This window comes from Rhagoletis zephyria, unplaced genomic scaffold (assembly GCF_001687245.7).
Source record: "Rhagoletis zephyria isolate East Lansing unplaced genomic scaffold, Rhagoletis_zephyria_1.1 Rzeph_scaffold_00282, whole genome shotgun sequence".
Taxonomy (NCBI): domain Eukaryota; kingdom Metazoa; phylum Arthropoda; class Insecta; order Diptera; family Tephritidae; genus Rhagoletis; species Rhagoletis zephyria.
In genome coordinates this window covers 216433-242348 of record NW_016157366.1, presented here as the reverse complement: position 1 = coordinate 242348, position 25916 = coordinate 216433, and the positions used below count along the sequence as shown (strand labels likewise).

The 25916-nt window shown below is 34.7% G+C and overlaps 1 protein-coding gene across 4 annotated transcripts in view; it reads left to right on the top strand.

Annotated features, from left to right (window-relative positions):
• Positions 1-25916, top strand: part of Tl (toll like receptor) — a 152157-nt gene that overhangs the window by 55987 nt on the left and 70254 nt on the right. The window contains exon 3 of one of the 4 annotated variants that reach the window (XM_017610110.1): positions 21957-22499. The exons of the other annotated variants lie outside the window; for them this stretch is intronic. The gene's annotated coding sequence lies outside the window, so the exon portion shown is untranslated. The remainder of the gene's footprint in view (positions 1-21956; positions 22500-25916) is intronic. 4 annotated transcript variants of the gene reach the window in all.

Sequence of the window (25916 nt, the reverse complement as noted above, 5' to 3'; positions counted from 1 at the left end):
GCACCCGTTATTTTTTAAATTTTTCTTCTGTTAAAGTGTATTTTTTTCATCGAAAACAAAAATCTGGAATGATTAATTAATTTGTCAGAAACATCAGACCCATCGAAAAGTGATATATGTACATATATATGGTCTATGTAGAATTTTGTTAGCTTTCATTTGCCGTATTTTATTTATATTAAGATTGTTAACACTTTTTGTTTTAAGCTGAATAACGGTAAATCTAAAATATCTTGGAAACTTTTCCATAGAATAAAAAATTAAGTAGATTGTCGGAATCAGCTAGCAATTCTTTATAGGAATTGGATAGTGCATACATTGAAATTTTTTGCTGTAAACCAGTGAAATTATTTGTTAGCTTTATAGTTTACCGTTTGTTGTGATAAAAAATTGTTTTGAAAAAAAAATTCTGCCATAATTTATTCCAAATGTGTTAAAAGCCGCTTCACTTTTCGGTTTGCAAATGTAAAGGATGTAAGAAAATTTTAAAAATAGTAGCTGTTGCCAAAAAATCATGCACTTATTCTTTCTTGCTGGACCATAAATCATTTCTCCCACTAAATTTTACACTCGTAAGGGCCAATTTCACAGCGCGTAGTTAACTCAGAAACTCAGAATCGGCAGTTAACTACAGATTTTTGTACTGATTCTGAGTTAACTACGCACTGTGAAATTGGCCCTAAGTGCTACAGAAGTCAAGCTAAAGAAATTTTCGGCACAGTAACTATTTAGATACGATTCATGTACATATATGTACGAAGTTAGCATAAAATACATACATGCGTAGGCACTAAAATTCTGAAAACCTCTTACAACACAAATAAATATATAAATAATGGTGGGGTTGTGATCTTACACATATACTGTGTATGTGTGAACACATTTATGGATTTGTTGTAAGTGCATTCAATTCTAGTCAGCACTCGTTTTATGAATAAACGTGTACATAAAACCGGTAGTGCTGCCTAATGGCGAAAACTAATTAGGTAAATAAAATGTATGGATAGCATAAATATAACCCACAAGCCTGGAATGGCAACAAATTTACATATATTGTCCATGAATAGCGTATGGCTAAAGCTATCGCCCGGCATTGCATGCTTTCATTTAATTTTTATTTATCTTTTATTGCATTTAAAAATGCTGATTCATACATATTACGATCAACATGAAATTGAGAAAAGGAGCATTTCACGTAGCTCAAATAGTAGCAGATATAAGATGAGTAAATTCGCTCATATATTGGTGTGTTTATACTTATGTACTTAGGTATGTTTATACAACTAAGTACTTATATAATAGAGCGATATTTAAGCTTCTCGGAGGGGAACCTAGCACGAACTAGCTCGTCGTACTGTAGATAGCAGTGACCACTGCTGCAGTTTTTAATTCGTTTGAGCCTTCATTTTTCAACACCAATTTAATGAATTTTATTTATTTATTTTCAATTAAATTGGCAAAAGCCCAGTTTAGTCCGAATTTAGAATTTTTGTAGTTTATATTAAACTTATTAGGGCAAAGTGCAAAAAAGTAGCAATTCGAAAGAAAATCGATGCGCTTGTTCCAGTTAAGAAATGTTGCATAGTAAAAATTAGTTGAAAACAAATTTAGGGTTCCCCCAAATCGAAAAAAATTCAACAAAATTGAAAAAACTCGAGTTTTTAGAAAAACATTGGGTGTGCACTTTTATAGGCATATTAAACAGGTACGTTTATGTATATTTTGTTGTTGTTTCCGGTCTCTAAAGTGTCAAAAAAGTATTCAAAGCTTTTTTTAACATCAAATTATGCCATGTGAAATACAAACAAACATCGAAAAAATATTTAAACGCAAAAAAACAACAACTGCTGCAATTTCTTTCTTGGTAAATTTGTTTGCTTCCAGAAGTATCGATCCACCTTTTGTAAGGCCCAGTAAACAGCATTTGTGCTCCTGAGTTAGGCTTACCTACCAAAAGCTGATTTTCTTCTTTTATATGAAAAAAGGCTTCACATGCAAATTTTTTTGACAATTTTGAGTTTTCGGAAAAATCAATTAAAAATATTTGACATTTTAGAGACCAAATAATTTGAAAAAAAAACAATAAATCAGCTGCCCTGCTTCTACCACCTGTTCAATATGCTTTGCGCTAAACAAATACTTTTCAGATCTGAGTGTCACCTACTACTACTACTCGCTTTTTCCATGTTAGCGATTCCAAATTTCTGAACAGAAGAAGAATTTTTTTTTTAAACCAATACGATATGGTTTATATTTTTCTCAGCGTATGTATGTATGTACATAAATATGTATGTTGTTATACAGTGTAAAAGGATTAAAATTCAAGTTTTTATAATATCATAATTTTTCAATCGATTGTCAACGACTTCTTTCAATGGCTGCTATCAGTGATATACATTCATATTAAGCAGTACCCTCTGCGTAATAAAGTCAATTGTCAGCTATGCAACTTAATTCAAGTTTGATTGTGATTCTAGTTAGCGTAACTGAAGCCAATTATGTGCCTCTTTTCAGCAACAACTTCTAAGCAAGTTGAACGCTCTAAGAGCAAAAAAATTGGCACAAAACTGGATTTATTGCTATTTTTAGCGCGCGCAAATCAAGTAAAAAAAATCGAAGACGGCCGGAAAGAAAGATCCACTGGATGTGGCAGTTGCGCTCAGCCGCTTTTAACCAACGCTTCTTGCGACATTGAGTAAGGCATTACAGCAATCGGATGCAGACTAGTAGACAGTGGCAAATGCTTAGCAGTTTAATAGGCGAATTCCGAATAAGATAGTGGCTAGTCTTTTGTGATACAATTGAGAAACAGTAGGCAAGATAATTTGAAAGATTTTGTTTATTCTGGCACGAAGGTCTTAGTAAGAAAGCTCCCTTGGCAACCTTAGTGCAAAGCTTTTTCGACAGATAGCACTTTACCAATGGAGATCGACCCATCTCGGTCGCCGGTTCGAAAACACCCTATCCCAGAAAACTTTTCAAGGACGCCCTATTTGGTGCAAGAACGCCCTATCTCAACTGAAGTATATCGAAAATATGTTGTGGTACGGCGATTTTTAACCGAATTCTGAAATAAGGCGTTCTTCAACCAAATTCCGAAATATGGCGTTTTGGAAAGGTTTTCTGAGATAAAGCATTTTCGAACTGGTTGCGGGGAAAGGTCGATTTCCCACACGGCCGTCAATATGTACTACATATGTATAAAATTTTGCTCGCGCAGTTGCCATTGCCCGGTGTGCAAGGCACAATGAGATCAGTGGTACGAATCTTAGGTGAGCGTATTATTTTTTTCTTTTTTAATTCGGTTTTTTTAATTGATTTATTTTTTTACTTTTTAGATTTTTTTACTTTAAAAAAAAGTTATATTTTTTTACGTAATTAAAGTTTTAGAAACTTTTTGTCCTTTTTGCTGTTTTTAATACACGTTTTTTTCCTTTTTTAACTCAGTTTACTTTAAATTTTTAGTTTTTATTGTTTTAAAAAGATAGTTTCCTTTACTTTAATTTAATTTTTAAGAAATTGTGTATTATTTTTCTTTTCTTATTTCTTTATTTTTATATTGTTTTGCTTTAGAAGGAAGAATATATTTATTTAATAATTTTTTAGGAACATACATATGTATTTACACACAAATTCATAAAAAATAGAGAAGACTTTAAGTGCTTTATAAATCGAAAATTTGCACGAAAATGTTACTTTATAAATTTAGATTATAAATTTTAAATTTTCTTGTTATAAAAAGAAAAATATTTATTAATTTTATTTGAGTTCCATAAACTTATTTTTTTTTTTTTTAATTCATAGTTTTTGTTGTTTTAAAAGCCAAAATCGCTGTCGCTAACACTTTCTCGTTAGCAGATCTTTCCAATGAATCTTCCAAATACTTAAATTATGTATACTTACTTTAGTATTTAGCAACTTTTAAATATGTACCTACTTGTTTTTACTCTAATGTTAAAACAATTCCTAATACAAAAGTGTTTGAATATGCCCACCACTGGCAATCATACTAACATTCTGGCAACAATAAACATAGTCAATAACTATACATATATGGACATTTAAAGGAGTGCACTCAAGTAGCCACAACTAGCTCTACAATCACCAGCAATAAAAACTGATAGTTTCAACATTATTCCTCCACAACAGCGCGCGTGATTACTTAACTTTAACGAGTCACAGCACATCCTTTCGATTTACTATTATGAGCATAAGAAGCCAAGAAACTTCTTGCTCAGCTAAATAAAAAAAATAAAATAAAAATAAAAACAAAGAAAACCAAATAAAGGCTAAAAACAAAAAGCATTGACAAGCTGTAAGCTGTTTTCATAATAGTCTTCAGTAGGCTATGTTTAATGGTCTGTTGGCTACACCAAAACATCAAAAGTCGCAGTGACAGCCAATGGCAACGCCATCGCCACAACAGTCCAACATCGGCAGAGCATGTTTAGTTGTTGTTGTTGTTGTTGCTGTTGCTGTTAATAAAGATACACATTTCAGCGAATGACCATGAACATTTAGCGACAATTTCAAGAGTGGTTTTATATCGCAATAATGGTAATGCAATAACAAAAAGAAACATTAAAGCAGCAATTACAAAAACTTGCTGCCGCTGCGGGAGTTGGAGTATGTACATACAAACCTATTTATATGCCCTTACGGAGCCATGGACCTCACTCACTTGGCCACTAAAGTTACCGCTAGCATATGCGCAGATACAGTTTAGAGATATGTACTTACAACTGTTGTCACTGATACTCTGCTGGCCCAACCAAGATCATTGTCTGCCACTTGTCGCCATTATTATTACTGCTTCAGTTGCTGCTACCCATACTTGGCCACAGTCGCTTTGCGTAAACAATGCCACTCACTGCCTTTTAGTTGAGTTGGTTGCTAAATGAAAGTATTCCTACATAACTGGCTTATTGATATGTTGCCGCTATTGGCATTTAGCGTTGCCCGTGACATTGTTATTGTATGGCAGTTGCTACTGGTAACATTGTTGCTACTCTTCTGTACTTAAACATACTTTATTGGGGGTTTTTTCTTCTAGTAAACAACTAAAATAGAATCACTAATGGCATCGTTTGCACAACATTTTATTATATTACAGTGCCTCAAAGAAGATTGTTTTTGATTGTATGTATGTATGTATGTATGTATGTATATAAGTGCGTGTACTGAAAACATAAACAGCAAACAGAAAGCCATAGAAAATAAAAGGCGAATGAAAGCAATGCGATCACATATTTTTGCCAGACATATTCCTTTCTTTGACGATTTATATTAATGTATACTTGTATGTTTGTTTTTTTTCTATGCTCATACACATGTATGGACCGCGACTGTGAAATATCCCAACAACTTAACACCTTGTACCTACGATTTGGGAGGAACACCCAAAAAGTGTTATAAAATTTGGTCCATACTAGTAAGTAATTAGTGCAAGTTACCGCCGAAATTCTATTGTTTTTCAAGTTTTTTTTAAGAGTCACGAATGGAAATCTTTGTCTGCTCAATGCCGGAGAGTGACACAGAATATGCTCTGAAGTTTTATAATTTTCAAGGCAGAGCCGGCATTATGACTCTGTGACCACACTTGGGAACTGTCCAAATAAAATTCATGGCCAGAGATTGTTTGTTGTTCGCCAACACAGGATAAATACTTCGATAGTTGTGGGCGTTAATCGCCCGAATCCAACGAAACAAGAACTTGTGCCTTGGAAGCCTTCCGAGAAATTCTGGTCAGGTACCCAAAAGTAGTGCCAGCCGAAGAGCCTGGCCTGTGTATGGCCCTCCCACGCTTCTCAGTACTTACTGCGTTCAGAGTGTATGTACTCACTCAGTAAATATGGCTCTCGAAGAGTACGAACTGATACCACAGAATGGTTCATCTCCCGAAAAGGCAGTTAGCGATCCTTCTCATGCAAACTCGTCGGCGCCCTCATTGCTTTCGATTCCACAATGGCCTGGTATCCAGCACAGTGTTACCGTGTTTTTGGCTCCCAAAATTTGTAGCGGGTGTACAGCCTGGTTAGAAGCTTAGATGTCATAGTCCTGATTAAAAAGCCCCGAACGGCTGCTTGGCTATCTGAGGATTGTAAGTTAATTGCTAGGTCAAAAAAATACCTGCACCTGCTGTGTCCGCCATCCTTGAACCGCCTGTATACCAGTGTACGTATCTGGAATCCAGTGCAGGGAGCCCATTTGCCAAATCTTCGCGATCGGGGATTATCGCTTGAAACTTTCTGCCAAATCAGATCTCGTTAGTCATGGAATCCGCATATTTCCAACCGTGGTATCTTCCCAACAATACCTACAAGAGGCTTCTTTGTGAAGAAGCCATCGTTAGATAGTCGAAGTTGCAGCTGTCTAGCCAATCTTTGCAGTTTGTTAAGGCGTATTATGGCAATTTGTTGTGATATTTTGCCTCCATGCTACGGATGCATAAGACACAATCGGACGGACGATCATACGGTAGAGCCACTCTATCAGCCTTGAGCGCAATCCCTATTTTCTCTCAAAAAGACTTCTTCGGATTCGTCTAGTTACCTTTTGAAGCGAGTTGCCACCATTTTCAAGCTAAATTCCATCTATAAAGAAAATATCTGAAGAAGGTAGGTGCAAAATGAAACGCGTCGAAAAACGATTTACATATTTCAAAAATATTTTGTAAGGTGGTTGCCACCTGTTCACAAAGTTAAAATCAGTTTAAATAACAATAACGAAATTTTTGAATGTGGTTATCAATCGAAAGAAGTTTAAGAAAGCTTTTTTTCGTTAATATATCTATTTGAAGGGAGTTGCCACCTGTTTAGGAAATTCTAAATCAATTTAATTAACACTTTATATAGAATATTTTATAAGAGTATAAAACGAGAAAGGAGGAGTGGAGAAATAAAGCTTTGTTTCAAAAAAGGGTTTACGAATGCTGCCAGCGGTCTTCAAATTTGAAGTAAATTAAATTGACCAGTTAATTGATATCCTACTTATATTATAAATGTGAAAGTTTGTGAATGAGTGTGTGAGTATATTTGTTGCTATCGTCAAGATGACTGATACCAACATCGGGACAAAAGGGTTTCTGAGTCATGGAAGATCTAAATTACAACTTAACAGTAGTCTGAAATTTCAATAAAAAATTGAGTGCTACACAGGCATATAATCTAAAGCGATGCGGTGAAACACAAACGCAAAAGTTTGCTAGTTTGGTGAACTTAGTGTATAATTTAATTTAGATACTTAATTCATGGTCGTTTTGCGCTATCTCTGCTGGGAATATGCTGTACACATCAGCTAAATACTTTATCGCTTTTTGTTCCAATAAATAGCAAATATCAGTACAGAGCACCCAACGCCCTTAATTGGCCAGCATTTAACAATAAATAGTAGCCACCTTTCCGCACTCCTACGAAATCACAAGTTCTCTACTCAACGCTTGCCGTTTTCATAATAATCTCTACAGTTTGGCTAGTTATTCAGACGCAAATGCCTTCACTTGGTTATTTCTTGTTTAATGTCTTACTATATACTGCATAAGTATGTTTGATTGTGTTTCTGCCTATTAGCGTCGCGCAGTCTTTTTGCTTATTTGTAACGTCGCCAAAGCTGCGGCATTCTTTTGTGCCTGGCATTCACTTGTAGGGTTGAGCGCTTTTTGTCCTTTGCTCACATGCAACTTTGCGCTGGACATACTTACTACTAGTTACTTTACGTCCGTACAATTGGTACAATTCAAGTCGAAATTCATGTTTCGCGCTGCTTTTTCTTTAGCTGGGGTTTTTTTCCATACTGCAACGCGCCGTCTTGACTTGTAAGTTGCTGTTTTTTGAGTAACTCCATTTTTCTACTTTGTCGCACAACAACTGTCTTTCGTTTTATAAAGGCACTTATTTGCCATCGTTGTTTTTATTTTTATGTCCATAATTTGTTACAGCAGGTATACACATTGCATACCAGTTTCAATCCATATTTGGTGCAGCACCGTAATATACTCGTCATATTTGTAAATTCTTTACTAGAATTTGCCAGCAGCTCCGCCCGCGTTCGGTTTAATGTTCTCATTTCAATTGTAGCAAAAAAAGAAAATAAATTATATTTTATTTAAGAAAAGTTTGCTATTATCTCGGCCATTTTAGTACAAGACAAAACCACTTATATTTCGTATCTTTTTAGTCGACCATTCTTTTAAAAATATTACCATTGCATATCTATATTTCAGAATATCGATATCAGAATAAACATGTTGAGATTTGGAAAAGCTGAAAAGTTTTTTCTGCAAGTCGATAGATACTCCATTTTGTAAATTATCACATAAATTGAATTAAATCTTTTAAAACAAAATTTTTTCGAAATAAAGATTTTTCAACCTGTTTCCTTTGACACCCATATTGTAATTATTCATTAACGTAAATTTAATGATTAATTAAATTTATTAATTGGAGTGCAATGGGGTATAGTCATTGCGCTGGGTATGCAGTTACAGTTGCATGGCTATACTCAATCCCGACTCTTGCGTCCTCGTTCGCGCACTCTGGGCAACGTGAGCAACCCATGTGCGAGATGCGGTAACCAATCCGAGTGGAGCCTTGGGTCACGGCAGAAAGAGAGGGAGCTTCGGTGGGGCCACTCTGACTTATTCGGTTTAAGGGCTCACTGAAGTCTGCAGCGTCTGTTCACCAGTAGGTGCGGCTGCNTGAGAGGTAAAAGCAAAACAAAGAAGAACGACGAAATTGTCGATAGAAAAAGACACTAGTTTCAAGGACTAAAACAAAGGGTGACACAGGTATGCATGTATGTATGTAGAGGCGCTGCAACCACGCATAGGAAGTTCATTCATGAGACTAGCTTGGTAACCTAATCGTCGTACAATGGAGATATGGCTTGTGATTAGCGCGAAAGTTTCATTTAACAATCCAGAGATCGGACCTGAAGGAGATTAAGGAAAGTTTTGAATAATAAACAAAAACGTTATGATTGGTGCCAGAAGTGTGATTGTTAAATAAAATTTAAGACCCAAGGTCAAGGTACTCAAGAAAAATAACTAAGTTTTTAAATTCTTTCTCTTTGGTTGCTAATGCTACCGATAGATAGGTAGGAGTATGATGTATTTTGAAACGAACTTCCATCATTCCTTGGCAATTTTCAGTAAGTAGCAGGCAAACCGGTTTCAGTACTGTGCTCTCCTATGGTTAAGTTGGGCCATTCCACCATGGCATCTGATTGGCGAGGAAATGAAGTTGTTGGAGTTTTCCAAATACCAAGTATCTGACATAACTTTTGAATATTTTTCTTGTAAATATAATAATATGGCCAATCAAAATGAGAATTAATGCGAAAGTAGAAATAAGTGGAAAATCTGACATTTCAGAAAATAACAGCTATCGAAACTTAGTTACTTTCAACACTGGATGCTGAACATACATACAAACATATGTTATGCCACAAAGTTTACGCCTTTCCTTTTCGTTTTGCTTGCAATATACAAAATTTAATAAACAAAATATTTCAATCGATAAATCTGCCGCAGAGTACACAAATAAAAACCTCACAAATACTAGTTTAGAAACTAAGCACTATGCACTTATGGATTTAGACAATATACATATACATATATATATATATATAGGTACGCACTTTTGTGCGTACTAAAACCACTGGTGCTAACGCAGCAGATTATGTTTGCGAAGCCCATAAAAAGAAGCTGTGTATCAGGAAAAAACATGCAGGAGCATACTCTCAGATATACCTACCCAGCATAATATCTGAACCGAAACGGATATCCCTTTAGGAAAACATATTTGCAGTTAAGCATGCGCCTGTAACAGGACTGGGACTATCCGTATATTAGGATATCCATTCTTATATCCATGTATATGGATAAAAAAAAACAGAATTTCTGATAACCGTACTACATAAATATGTTCACACATTAGGGTGGTCTAAATTTGCACGTGTGGAAAGTAAATTCGGAATTATTCTACAGAGAAAAAAGTACCCCTGTTTTTTTTATCAAAAATATTTAGAAGTCACCAAAGCAGCTAAAAATTATGTTGTGGAAGGTAAGATTTTTCAATCGGAAAACTCTGTTTTTTTTCAGAAGAATTGAAAGAATAATACCCAATTGCTTACTTAACCATTTTTTAATACTAACTGTTTAGTATGGGTCCCCCTCCATTACATTTTTGGCGTTTTAAATACTTAATATTACAAAATTATTAAACAAACAATTGGGCACTATCACTTTTTATTCTCGTGAAGAGAAACAGATTTTTCCGATTGAAAAATATTGGTTTAAAATCATTCTAGATATACTATTTCTATGAAAAATTGTTTTCTTCCACAAAATTTCTTGAAAATTTTTAAGCGCATTAGGGTCCTTTAAATATTTTTTTATTACACTAAAAACAAACATATATTTTTCGTTATAAAGTGATAGCATTAAAATTCCGACTTTACTTTCTTCGAACTACCCTAATATACATACTTATATACATATGGCCCTATTTCTTCGTTAACAACGTATGTATCTCCTTATCAACGCACAATATGGTGAAATTATGAATTTTTCTTTACTGAATTCAAAAACTCAAATTGCTGTTTTACTACTTTATTTGTTGCTATTTCATTGCAAATAATTCAAAATTAACGTACCTGGATTTTGTCCTTGTAAAACATAAATTACAGCTACACAGTGCTGAGTCAAAGCCACTTGATAAAAAAACTTGCCATGTATATAAATGCTTGTCCTTTTGTTTTTTTTTTTCAATTTCAAGTGTGTTTTTCTCGAACTGTGCTAACAATAATCAAAAATTCTGGTAAACCAATTTGTATATTTATTTGCGTCGCACCGTGGTCTGAATAGAGAATCCAGCGGGACAAAACTATTGGAACACATTCGCGTTGATGCATTTATACTCTGCTTTTGGCTTTCGTATCGCATCGTCAATAGGACCTTTTATGCAATGTTTGGAAGGTTTATCCTACGGCCATTGTCATAAAGAGCAAAATCTCCTTCTACTCTGGGATGCATATCTTCGCCCGTGTATTCGTTAGACCAAATTCCCCTAACAGCTTTTTGTCGACGGCTTGAAACTGATCAGTCGTTACACGGTCGGCTCGTAAGGGGCTAGTGATGGAACATAAGTATCATCCTTATATTATACGTTGGTGTGGGTTCCTATGCATCAATTGGGCCATTGGTATCGCCATTCAAAAGCGTTGAGAATTTCTTCCTCAACATACATATGTCGTTACCTTAATTCGCAAAGGCCCTAACCAACAAATTTTTTTTATTTTACATAAGCAAAAAATATTATAGAAAGAGCTTTTTAAAAAGTAGCATGTAACTACATTGTTTTTGGTACAAGCACTTAAACATTTTTATTTTTATTTTTTTTCTGTAGTTTCAAAAAAAAAAACGTTGGTTAGGCCCTTTGTGAATTAAGGTAACGGATATGACTGTATATTCGAAATATTATCTGCAAAATCATGGTCAGATACGCAGTATTTCTTTTCCTTCAGGGAATCATTGCATAAATATAAACACTGGTATGCATGGTATGAAACATGCACATTGTCTGGTCGCTCGTTGAACATTCACTGCAAACTCAGGCGACGACGCATAGTTGTACAATCTATCGTCAGTGCTATCGTCGTCATCGTCATCATCAGAGTGCAGGGATAACTGGAGTGTTACAATGTTGTGATTGCAATAATATGCGGCATTTTGTGAATGCAATAAAGTGAGCACCTTACTTATGTGGCGGCGGTGGATGCGGCCTATGCTCATACATATGCTTGGTTTCTCTGTGTACGTTTACGTATATGTGTGTGTGTGTGTGTGTGTGTGTGTTGGTATTCAAAATTGAAATTGCAACGCCACGCATTGCAGCAACTTCCGCATTGCCACAACCAGCTGTGCTGAAGCCACACAATTTATGCGGCTTATAATGCGTGCATATGTATGTATGTATGTAGAATTAAATATAAAGGCAGATGTATGTAAGAGGTTGTGCGCCATCTTTGTCATTTACGGCATTCACCGAAGAACACGCGCACACAGTAAATTAAATTTGCGCTCTTCATAAGATGCGCGAAACATATTTTAACAAGCAAACTAAATGACTGCGGTTAACGGCGGGCTTGCAAGCCAGTATATGTAGGGTTTGCTCAGAAATGGATGGAAATGTTCAATATGCCCAAACATGGTTGAATGCCTAATTGGAACTTATTTAGTTGCGAAAATAAGGAATTTCCTTCAAATATAGTTTAGGAGTAAAAGAGACTGATGCTTTATGTATTTCTGAATGCACCCGTGGTAGCAATGCAGCCGCACATGGTCGCTGAAAACACACGGAAAAGCGTCGAAAATTTATTGAATTGAAAGTGTTACAGTGTGTTCAACTGAATGAGGGAACCCGGCTGAATGTTGGCCGCCCCAAATACTTTGTTTGCCATCAAAATTTTACTGCATTGCAGCTGGATACTCGTACAACTCAAATGAAATTCGTGTTGATGCAACAAGGTGGGTTCCACAAAGTTTGCGGCGCATTATTGGTGTACATCCTGCAGCCAACGAAATTAATTACTGGTGAGTACTTGTCGTGCGGAATTTCTCGGAAAAGAGCGCGACAAAATGTCGAACAAAGAAACCCATACATACTGGGGTGGAGTGCCACAGACGCACTTACATACATAAATGTATATGTATAAATGTATGTATAGGTGATGTGTAATATTCCGTTGCACAATCGGTTGTGCATAAAATGACGCACAACTATGTTATGAGCTCTGCTGCACAAGTATTGCCTCATCACTGCACGTTAGGGGTGTGTATTAGTGCATACGGTGCGGCACGCCAGCACTCAAAATATCCAACAAAGTGATAAACATACCACATCACCATAGTACCAGATAAACAGTGATTTTAGAAAATGTCCAAGAGCTTTTATATTGAAGTACAATAGGGTTGTGATTTTAATAATTACAAAATTACAACTTTAATTACAATTACAAAGGCAGTTATAATTAAAATTACAATTACAATTACAGTTGCAATTACTTTTAAAAATACAATTGCAATAAGAAATACATTTACAATTACAATAAGATTTACAATTACAATTACAATCACACTTATGTTTACAATTGCAATTACAGACACAATTACTATTTCAATTGCAGCTTAACTCACAATTACTATTTCCATTACAATAACAATTACAAACCGAATTACAATTACAGTTACAATTAAAATTAAAACTACAATTCCAAATACAATTTCTATTACAATAGCAGATACCTTTTCAATCACAATCATAATTAAATATATTTAAAATCTACACATAATAGGGGTATCCTCGATAAACGAAAAATTACACTGAAGATGGCACAACGCCGAAACCGGTTTGTCTCCAAACCAAATTTAACAAGGGATGACGGAAAATCGTTCCAAAATACATCATACTCCTACCCTGTCGGAAGGAAACATCAACAACGACAATGAGAATATTCTCGAAGTCTTGCTTGGTCAAAACAGCTTTGCAAACAGCGCAATCCCTGATCCATGCAAGGACTTTGCAACACTGCGAGAATACCCCTATTATAAAATGAAATGCCCCAAACTATTTGTTTTTTTTGTCTGGGACCCACGGTACTAATTTCAAATTGGCCGCGACTGGCGCTCTCGGGAAGTACTGTAGGAATTTTTCCGCCTGAAACCCAGAAAATCTTCCTTAAAAACGATGTATGTAATATGCACTTTTTATGCGTTATTGAGACGAGGACGAACAGCTAAGCAAAACAAAAAAATCGGAAGATGCCAGGTCTTTTACTATAATTTATATTTATATTTAAAATTAATTTAAAAAACCTGTGAATATTTCTTAGTGATAGATTTCGGGGCCCACGGTACAATTCTGAAAAACGTCGGGATGGGCGGATTCGGGACTTAAAAGCTGAGTTTCGGAATTGGTGGGGTCGGAATTAGATATTTAGTCCCGTGCCCATCTCTAGTCTAAATGCGTTAAACTCAAAAACTACCTATCAGACGTTTTAAGGGTTTCTACCAATGGTTTCTGTGATCCAAAGGCAAGGGTTTCTTTTATGTTTCTTAAGGATTTATAAAAATTGACTAAAATAAGGCGATACTAGTAAAACAATTAAATAAGTAAATAAAATATTACAAGATTGGCGTCAAAGGAATGAGCGCTTGATAAGGTTTTGGTTCAACCTTATTTTTGAGCCTCAAAACAAAAAGAGTTACCACCTTTATACAAAAATGAAAAATGAATTAAATAAGCAAGTTATATTAAATGGCACACTATAAATACTACGTAAAGGCTACTACAGAATACAAAAAATATTCAAAATAAGGTTGCCACCCTTCTGAAAATGGAACGTAAGTTACATTTTTATGTATAAATATGAAAAACCGTAAGTCAGCCCGGTTAAAACTTTGGAAATCACGAAAGGAAAGGTGTGTAAGAAAGTTTCAACACAAAATAATTTTTGTGTGAAGTTAAAAAATACCGTATTTAAAGTCAAATTTGATTAAAATTCCGAAAATGTATTAGCTACACATTTAAAAAGAAATATTTTGTTTGAAAATTTATCCGATGGCTTTCGACGGAGTAGAAATAACTATAAAAGCTGGGTGTACAGTCCAATTTGGTTAAAATTCCAAACAAGTGTTAACTAAAAATATTTTTTTCTAAAAATCATCCCTTAAAATGTCGCTGGAGTCGATATATCACTAAAACTGTTTCGATTTAAATTCAGAAAATTTGTATACTATCCACGTACATACAGAAGTTGAAATGTCTATTTCTAAAATTGTGCCAATAGGAGACGCTGGAGTCAATATCTTTCTAAAAATTATTTTTATTGAGGACGGAATTATGCAAATTCATAACTAGCAATTTTTTCAAAAATCGTGAAAAACCAACTGATGAACTAAACACTTGGCTCAAAGCTTCCGCCATTTGCTGCCTTATTAAATTATTAAAAAATATTAAATCTGTGGTCATAAAAAATAATCGCCAAGTCAAAAATCCTGAATTCGAGGAAAAACTTTAAAACATTTATAATGTAATGTAGCCTAATGGGGAAACAAAAAAATTGTCTTCTATAACTACATATAACGCCCAGCTGGCAATTGCAGAACACTGTAACATATGCATATGCACAACTCAATTCTTTCTTAATTCGACTTAGGCGGTTATTGCTATTGACCACAAAAATAATGCGCTTAAAACAAAAACAATTAAATAATAAGAGCAGCAGCAAAATGGGCAGGCAAAAATAATGGGGTTTGGTTATTCCTTTGACAAACTTTTTCAGAACTTTTTAACTCCATGTGAATTGAGTTGAAAATATTTGCTGATATTAAAACGAAAGGCCAAGCTATCATCATTTATTCTGCTGAATACTTAACTTTGCTAGAGTTGCCAAACTCTCGAACAGTCTCTTAAATCTCTACGCAATGCTGCTCAGTAATTGGAACTCTGCGAGCCGCAAAAGAAAATTAAATAACCAGATTGAAAATATTAATATTCCTTCAAAATATATAGAAGAAGGTTTACTCTTGACTAGCAATTTTTTCACGCACGGACTACTATGTTTCTTATGTTCACGGGTTGGTAACCAACCAATTAATATTTTTGCACAACAGATGAGCTAGAAAAGCATATTAGGGGTACTCACGATCCGGTGCATGCGGTGCATAGATAGCATAAATAGCATGATTGGATAATTTTGGGGTGTTTCATGTGTTCAAAAAACAACAACATTAGCCAATCATGCTATTTATGCTATCTATGCACCATGCTAGACAGTACGCACCGGATCGTGAATACCCCTATTGTCTATTCATAAGCATTGCATTAAGCCTGTGATAGTAAGATAATTTTCATATATTTAGCTATAATTACGTCTTGAAATTTGTTAGGGTGTAGTGAAGCGCTTCGGGACAACAATAATTGCATTTACCAATCGCTGTTACCCTGTCTCATTTTATCAAGATGACACAACTTTGTGAATCTCTGTATGTATATGTAGCATACCAATACTCAAATAAAAACTATATATTGCATTGCATATGGAGTTTAAATTTGGCGCTCAAAAGACACTGTATGTTAAGGAATTTCATTATTCGCAATATTTGTAATACGCAGCTATTTGGCAGCCTCCATTTTAAAAATTTATATCCACATGTACCCAAAATGTTTGAATAGGGAATGGTGAGCAGCACATGCAAGCTACAAGTAAAAGTTACAAGCGAAGTGAAACTAATAGAAATTTGATAGAAAAACTATACACATGTATATAGAAAACCCACAAACTCCTTGCAATTCCGGTACAAGAAGAGACAAGGCATCTAAATGTTTGATAAAAGTGCTTCAAGTGGGAACGGAGGAAATAGCAGAAAGTGTCGTTAAGTTATGTCAACGGCGCTGAAGAAACATGCCGCTCTACTACAAGCTGCAAAACAGGAATTTACAGAACTCAAAGCTTAGCTGAGTATGCACGTTTGTATATTTGTATTAGAGTACATACAGTGACTCAAACAAATGACCACGTATTGAATTTCTTCAAATATTCGTAATATTTTTCGAGCTAAACTTTGTTTTTTGTTATTTTTATATAAAAATATCGTGTAAGCTAAAACCGTGTAAATCACAGTTTCATACTTTAATTTTTTAGAATTTTTTTTTTGTGTCGGATTTTTGCACCTTTTTTTCATATAAGTATCAATTTCTAATGAAATAAAACGCGGCAGACCGTCAGCCACTAAATTTCAAAATATCACCGCAAATTTTTGTAAATTGCGCTTGTTATATTAAAAAACCCGAAAAAGTAGCCTACAAAAAAAAATTAAAAATCAACGCAATTTTTTAGCTGTTTGAAACTTGTACTTGTAATACTTCAAATTGTATGGGTTATAAAACTGCATACCCAAAAATTCAGAACAAAAAGTTGAAATTTTGATGAAAATATTTAGAATTTTCCTTAATTTTGTATACACAGTTTTGGTTAAGGCTTAGAATATTATTTTTGTATAAAAATGGCAAAAAAATTTAGCTGGTAAAATATTTCGAATATTTAAAAACAACACGTGGTCATCTCTTTGAGTCACTGTATATACACATGTAGTATGTTCATATAAATATGCAACATCCGCGGTAAATGTTGCAATAACTACAGACAACAGGCAGAAAACAAGTTGCAAACGCTGTGCAGTACAAAAGTGTTGGCGCATGCGGCGAAAAGGCGGAAAATCGCGATAATCCGGCGGAGCGAAGTGCAAACAAATCTGAAATTGCGACATGCCACGGCAAGCGTTGTCGCATATTAAATCCATATGCATATACAAGCATTGAGTCAGTGTTACCGTTTTCTATTTTTTCAGAATAATAAAAAACGTATCATTTAGGGAGTATTTTGACATTTTAAGGAGTATGGCCCTGATGCTTGTATAAATATTCAAACTTAACTTAAGGCCAATTATAAACAAAAGAGAAATAGGTGGCGTTATGGTGCAGAGAAAATTGGAGAGCAATGTAAGTCTCGGCAAGCTGTTGTTGGTACATAAATACATAAGGAACTTGTTTTACTCTAAATAAAATAAAAAAAATCTCTAAATTAACAAACTTGACTACAAATGGAGCTCTCAATGAAAGGAAAATTTTATCGCAAATTACACCAAGCAATGCGCTCTGGCAGTGTTCAATAAGATATATTTTTAGTTACTTTATAAATTTTAATAAAACAGTCCCCTACCTCGCAAAATAGTAGTAAAATACTACTATCGCAGTACTTTGGGCAGCACTGCAAGTAGTATGTCTGTACGCGTGCTTGTTTGTTTATTATTTCGCGAAGAGCAGCTGCTTTAAGAAGCTGTACGGATGTATTTATGTAAAGGGTGATTCAATAAGATGCTCATGTCATCTAAGCCAGGCACAATTTTCGAAGAAGTACGATCCGATGACACCGCCAGCCCAAAAACCACACCAAACAGTGACTCGTTGTGGGTGCATAGTAGGGCATTCAATACCGAAGCATTTTAACAACGTCGGGATTTCGGGATGTAAAAATTCTAATTCCGGTATCCCGAGCTTTTTCGGGATTTCGACTTTATTATAACTTTTTGCATTTTACAGTAGGTTCGCCTTTTTCAAACCACACAGATTCATTCTCACAACATTTGGTCTTAGCGGAGCAAAATGTCCCTTAGTAAAAGTGTTTGTAATATGATGTTTAAATATTTTTATTCTAAAATTTACTCATATTTGCAGAAACCCTTTTCCAAAAACGGCCATCAAAAGTAAAATGAAGAACAACTCTGCCACAACTCTGTAAAAGCTTGTTGTGTTTTCAATTGCTACCAAATTTTTCGTTATTACACAGTTCTTGCACAAAATATTTCAACAAATACAATTATTCAGTCAGGTCCTGAAATTCACTTCCAAGTGCAGGTGGCTCAAGTTCACTTTGAATACAAACTTTGATGTTCTGTATTTCTCTTATTTCATGTCAAATAAATTCTTTTCTTTCGTTTTCAATACCTCTTTCATTCTGTAAGTGAATCAGTAAAAATCGCGGGATGCCGGAGCTGTAATCCCAGGATTTCGGAACATGGAAATGTGTCCGGGACCCCGGAATGTCGGGTTTATAGATCCCGGGATTGAATGCCCTAGTGCATAGTTTTATTTTGCAATGGCAAATTTTGCTTGCTAACTTATCCGTTTAGTTCAAAATGTGCCTCAACGGCCATGATACTTTTTTTTTTTTTAAATCCGCATCAATTGAGTATCGCTTGATGATTAAGTTTGCCAAAGCCTATGGCACCAATTGTCTAAAAAAAATAAAAAGATCGCCATATCACAATTAATTGCTATCCAAGATCGGCATCACTCTTGGATCCCCCTATAACTACATATATATGTACGCCCAAGACGTCTGCTGCACTGCTAGCAGATTGCCTCTTATTAAGCAGCTTGATAACCAGATGAAGTCAACTGTCGCTTCGAAAGCCAAACGACAAAGTTGATTAATGTAAAACTTCAAACAAAACTTCTTCAACTCTCCGTGGAAGTGGATAAAGGCAAATAAAATGCGTTAACGTCAACAGTTACAGAGGAAAAAGGAAGAACGCATTAAAATCTGCAAAATCACTGCGTGCAATTGCTCGGTCGCTCTGCATCGCTTGCTAACCGCCAACACCACCACCGCCAACAACTGATTTCTTACGCACACATCCGGCAGGCGGCAACTTGATAAAATAGTTGGGTTTTCTTCTTACTTGTTAGTCAATTCGAAAGCCCTTCCTTGGCATTGCGCGACGTTTTAAGCGCTCTGCGTAAGTACAATAGGGTGGTCCAAAATAAGTAAAGTCCGAATTTTAATGCTCCAACCCCCTAGGATTGTTTTTTATTCGAAAAAAATTTACCCCTACTTTTTATTTTTGGGAAATCAAAAAATATTTAGACGTCGCTCAAAGCGCTCAATGTTTTCCATGTATTTTGTATGGGAAAAAACAACTTTTCTTAGAAATGGTATAGAATTCTTGAAAATCAATATAACTCTGGTTCTCTGCAGAAGGTTCCCAACAAGAATACCCAGTTGTTTATTTAACGTTTTTTTAATACTAACGATTTTTTATTTATCCCCCCATTGTCTTTTCGGGCATTTTCTGTGGGCTTTGGCGGATCTCTAAAATATAGTTACTACGAAAAACTGGTTAAAAAAATAATTGGGTATTATTACTGGCAATCTGCTGAAGAGAAACAGAGTCTTCCGATCGAAAAATATTAATTTTCAAGAATTCTATAACATTTCTACGCAAAGTTGTTTTTCCCCATATAAAATACATGGAAACCTTTGAGCGTTTTGAGCGACCTCTAAATATTTTTTGATTTTAAAATAACAAAATAAAGGGGGTGAGAGCATAAAAACTCCGACTTTAATTTTTCACATGCATTCTTGGACCACCCTACATATGTATACACTTATGTACATCACATTGCATTCGAGCGCTTCACTTATTTCCCTTATCATCTTTAAACAATTTGCGCTACAGCATTTGCAGGAAATGGGCTTGCAAGACGCCGGACAACCAGCAAGCGACACTATAGTGTAGTCATTCAAGACAACGCAAACAAAGTAAAGAAGAAATGAAGAAGTGTTTTGATGAATTGCTGCTCTAATAAGTGGTGTTGTATTAAATATAATTTCTAGATCTCACTGCTGTATTTTTTTTTTTTTGTAGAAATTCAATTGAAGTGATACTGAGAGTGCACTGACAATCAAGAAATTTATTTTCACTACGCAATGCAAAAGTCGGTTTTTCTACGCTTGCGTTTTTTGTTCATTGCAACTAAGCTGTTTTGATGACGTGAAAATTTGCTGCTCATTGTTAATTATGTGTTTCTATACAGCAAATCATTTAGGTACGAGTATACATATGTATGGGTGCAAGTACAGATATAATACATAACTAAGTGAAGAATGACTAAATGTATATTTAGCAAGTTTGCCGTGGGTTTTATAGAATTTACTAATCTTTCATGCAGCAATACTGGATGAAATAAAATTGGGTCGCCTCAATGGAATTATGTATATGCATCTACACTGATGGCCTCTACTCGTTGGACCTGCAGATTAACCGGTCCTTTCGTCTATGGAACGATTGCAGTGTCTTCCAAGCAGAGACCTACCCAATAAAAAGACAGGCTACACTTTTACTTAGTAGTGGGATTCCAGAATGTAAAGCGAATATTTATATTTGTCGATAGTCAAGCAGCACTGAAGGCAATATGATCTAAAATAGTGAAATTCAGAATTGTATGGAAATGTCGCAGTGATGCTCAATAATCTGGGTGAGAAAACGGCGGTAAAACTCGACTATCGATTTTAAAGAAAGTGTTGAAATTGCTCATCCTTATAATCCTCTAAGCAACTTTGACAGTGAAAGATATGAGTGGAGCAAGAGCTCCCTGTTTCCAATCTAACCGGACAGTGATCCGTGCTGTGAGGAGGTCTGGCAGAATACTAGAGTGTCCAAAGGCTGAGTCAGTTAATCAGCCAGTAGAGCCTTAGTCTGACCGCAGCCTTTGCTACAGTTAGTTTGAAATGCATCAGTGATTAAAATGAGCTCGGCCAGCCCGTTAAAAAAAATAATAATAATTTGTATTATACTTATAAAAATAAATATATTTAATTTTGTTTTTAAAATACTTTTGGTATATCGATATACATACATACATATAAGGCGTTCTTTGTCAACTGGAGCCCCCTCTCTCCAAAACTGGTTAAGGGAAAAAGTCGGTTATAGTCTTGAAAATTCGTTTAAAAATATTTACTTTTAAATAATGTGTGACGTTTTTTAAAATCCTTTATGGCGGACAGGGTTTTGAGGTTTGATTGCGGTCACTATGACAGTAAATTTTTAAAATTCAAAATGGCGCATTTAATATGGCAAATTCAAAAAGTGTATGGTGAGATTCATATTTCGTATTCATATTCGAATCTTGCGAATTTAATAAACCTTTAAAAAAAATTTCCGGCATATTGCATTAAAAAAAAAAACGCCAGTAAACATTTTTACCGAATTTTCAAGAATATAACCGATTATTTTTTTGACCCGGACCAATTATAGACGAAGAAATCTTAGAGAAGGGAGCCAACTGCAATTTGCTCTTTCTTTAAAATATTTTCATTATTGAGAGCGCTATAAAAAAAAAAAATTTTGTCTCCTTTATCGACTACGAAAAATCTCATAAAGCTAGATTTCACATATCTGCTTATCTCAATATATTTTCTGTCTTATCATGTATATTAAAAAATAAGTTTCTTACTATGAAAAAATTCGAATGAAATGCTATTACGAAATATGTACGTACATATACATACCTGTTTGATAAATCGACTAAGACTCGCTTTCTTTTTCTTTTCAGGTTCGTATTAAAGCATCACAAATAACACCTGCGATCTTTTATACAAAAAGAAACATGCATTCATAGCCACGTCAGCACAAGGTAAACCACTTCTCACCGCTGCTAATGAAGTAGTCACAAACTTTTGATTTATCGATTTCCTTAAAATAAATTTGAAATCAACAACATCAACCCGCACTTCCCGAAGACTGCCTCTTAACTCGTAAGCTCTACCAGCTAAGGTAAAGTTTTATAATATTCTTCGATGATTGCGTCCTTTGCAAATCCGTGTAATTGAAAGTGAAGCCACGTAGACCTGATGAAAAATCAATTGGCAATAAACACAGGAAATAGGAAATAAAGAATTAAGTTCAGCAGCTCGTTAAAAAAAAAAATAAAAAGTAAGTTAAAAAGAAAAATAAAACAAGAAAAACGGAGTAGCGAGATAAAGTAAGAAAGTCAACAAGCTCAAGATTAAACTGCCAAGATTTAAGATAAATAAAACAAAGTAAACAAAAAATAAAAATAAAGTGGAAGCTCTAGACTGGATTGTAAAGTGCATAAGTAAGTGAACGCGAACGTATGTACATATACATATATACGGTGAGCGTCAAAAATAAGTATACCCTAGCGTTGTCCCGATATTTTTTCTCACTAAAAAATTAGCGTAATCGATTTTCTTAATTCCTTACGGAACTCGGGGGAAAATGTTAAATCGAAATTTTCGTTTCGGTTTCTTAGAAATTTTTGTATGTAATTTTCTAAAAACTGCCGTTTATTTTTGAGAATTTTTTTCATAACAAAATATTGTGTGGGCTTTACTGGAAAAACGTTAATGGGCTAAAAACTGCTTACTCAAAATTTACCTAAGAAATCGAAACGAAAAGTTGAAAATTTAGAAGAAATATGCCCACATTTTCCCGAGTTATGAATGAGATCAAAAAGTTGATTCTCGTAGTTTTTGCTGTTGAATGAACTTTGTATATGTTTACAAAAAATAAGAAAAATTTAGTATGGAAAATATACATAAATGAAATGTTCAAAACGTCAGGGTATACTTATTTTTGACGCACACTGTATGCCTATATATACACAATTGTATGTATTTGTATATAAATAAAGAATACCCAAAGCATTCCTGTTTGTGCACACATATGTAGATGGATATTTTGGTATGCAACATGGCGAATGCAGGACAAGTCTGAGCCTCACATTCACGCAGAATACATAACAATACCCTATAGGAAAAAATTTTGAGTTTAAGTCATCGATTTTTAATCTTTTCATACCTTGGGTACACAAACATACACAGGTATGTACGTGCAGCTAAAATTATTTTTATATTAATACTAGCCAATGCCCGCTTACTTCGCGGCGCCTAATAAGAGCTTTTGCGTTAGCCAATGCAAAAGAGCGTTTAAAAACAAAATAAGTCTGTAAAGTCAAAGTTTTTGATTTAAGTTGAAACCACTAAGGCGCAGTATCCTCCTCACACATAGGCAAATAGTAGTAACGCTGTGATACCATATGGAATACCAATCCCTTTTGGTGTCATGAGCTTTACTGATGGTCTTATTTTCACCTGTGAGATCTCTGCCAATCATGCGTAATCTTTTTGTATGATCTTACGTATGCCAATAAAAGTTCTTATAGGGAAACTCAAGAGCACAGAAGTGCATTTTCTTTATAGGAAGGCCAAGAATCCTCGCTGTCCCATAGGATGAAAAGTTTTCCGGTACATAGCTAAATGAGTAGTGTGATCTCTTAAGTATCTTTCAAATGAAGCAGTTGATATACCTACGGTGATCTTTCCTTGTTAATTCACCACTTTTACAATTCGTGGTAAAATTTATGAACTGATTTCAGGGTAGATGCAAGACCGCATGATCGTGCATGAGGGCGTCAGAAAAACTTAACCCCATGCTTCATTTAAACATTTGAAAACTAAATTCGTATAACTTAAACATAGGTCCAAAGCAGACCAACCACACAGGGTTTCTATACATTTCGGCTGCAGCGCCATCCATTGGGTTTATTTTCTGCAAAACCATTGCTTACCATAAAATGAATACGTGTTATGAATTTCTACCTTAACTCCAGCGGCACTAATCGGGTAAATTTTTATCAAAAGAATTTTCTATCATACAGGTACATAGCTCACATTTAAAATTTGAACGAAATCGGTTAATAAATACGATTTTTATAAATAACTCTACCCCAGCACCACCTAGCGAGTTTTATAGTAGCATGTAATTGGACCATATATGTATGTAAGATAACCTCCGACAATCTGACGGACCTCTATTCAGTGTTTTTTGAGTTTATTCCGAACAACGAAAACGGCTATCATTTTATGCAAATAGGTATGTAGATAGGACAGTTTATAGCGAAACTCGTAAAAGCAAAGCTCCATTCTTTGTGAAAAACTTAAAAAAATTCTTCAAAATTTTCACAAAAATTTTACTTTACTGAAAATTAAAGACAAAGTTAGAATAGTTCAATGGGATTTATAAATCTAGGAGAAAATGGTTCCCAATCGAGTGATACTTGCGCGTTTACGTAAATGTATATCGATCCAGCCTTTCCAATAATTATCACTTTTCGCCATAACTACGGTATTGATAACATATGTAGCTGTGTAGAATTTCAGGACGTTAGCGTAAGCAGTTCCAGACATAACCTATATGAGAAGTTCAGTTTGCATGGAAGGAAGGAGCCACGCCCCCTTTCCCAATGCATTTGCAATATATGCATCAGTGCTAAGTTTCAGTTCCCCAGCGTAATTGGTTTTAGTGATATATTGGTTTTTTACGTTTTAGTCTGTATAAGAATTTTAGGAATATCCCGAGCTAAATACCGAGTAAATTTTTGGTCAGAATATTTATTTTCAACGTGTTGCCAAATATGAACCAAGTCGATGCAGCCGTTTAGTAGTTTAGTGAAATGCATTGTAAAGAGAACTGTATGAAATTGTAAAACGTAACGTCCCAGATTTCTTAATTTTTTTGGCAGCAACAACGAAAAGTTTAAATTTTTTTTAGCGAAAACCCTTCCAAACAGAAATAAAAAAAAATTAAGTTTGTGGTTATATCAAGGCGAAATTTTGAGAACGGTGCGTTGCTAACTCTAAATATAAACAACGACGCACTGGAAAAAGTTAATACGTTCAAATACCTAGGAATAATGATCGACGATAAACTAAAACAAAAAAAAAATGGATTCTATATTTTCAATTAGAGCTCTAGCAAAACTGCATTTAATTCCATACATTAGCTTTTGCGTGATGCGCTTGCAAACATACAGACAAACATACCGAAATTTTAGATTTGGCTTCTGTTGATCTAATAAACCCCCTATTAATTTTTCTTTATCATCTATTATGTACAGATATCGGCCTGTTGCAATTTTATTATTCTCAAGTACTCTCGTTTGATACCCATATGGCAACACTTAGTTTATATAGTAAATTTAACTGAATTAAAGTTTTCAAATAAGTGGCAACCCGCTTCAAGAATATTTTCAAAAGTAAGCTTCCTAATCCTCTTTAGTTTAATATTCGTATTGCAATATTTCATTTATTTTACAAATTGCAATGAATACAATCTTTCAATCAGTTGGCAAATCCCCTAAAAATATTTTCAGGATTAAAATTTCCTATCGTCTTTAGTTTGATGCCAATATTGCAATATTTAATTTATGCTATCAATTATATTAAATTAAAGTTTTCAAATAGGTGGCAACCTTCCACAAACATATTTTCAGCTGTAGGCCTTTGTAAATTTCTTTCATTTAACAGCCATATTGCAGTATTCACATTACCGTATCAATTGACCTAAACTGAAATTTTAAACACAGGCAACTCTCTAATTTTTTCTTCTATATTGGAAGCTAAATCTCTAGCGATACAACGGTGAAAACTGCATTCAATTCCATGCTTTCGACTGATGCGCGTACAAATATACAGACAGACAGATATTCAAA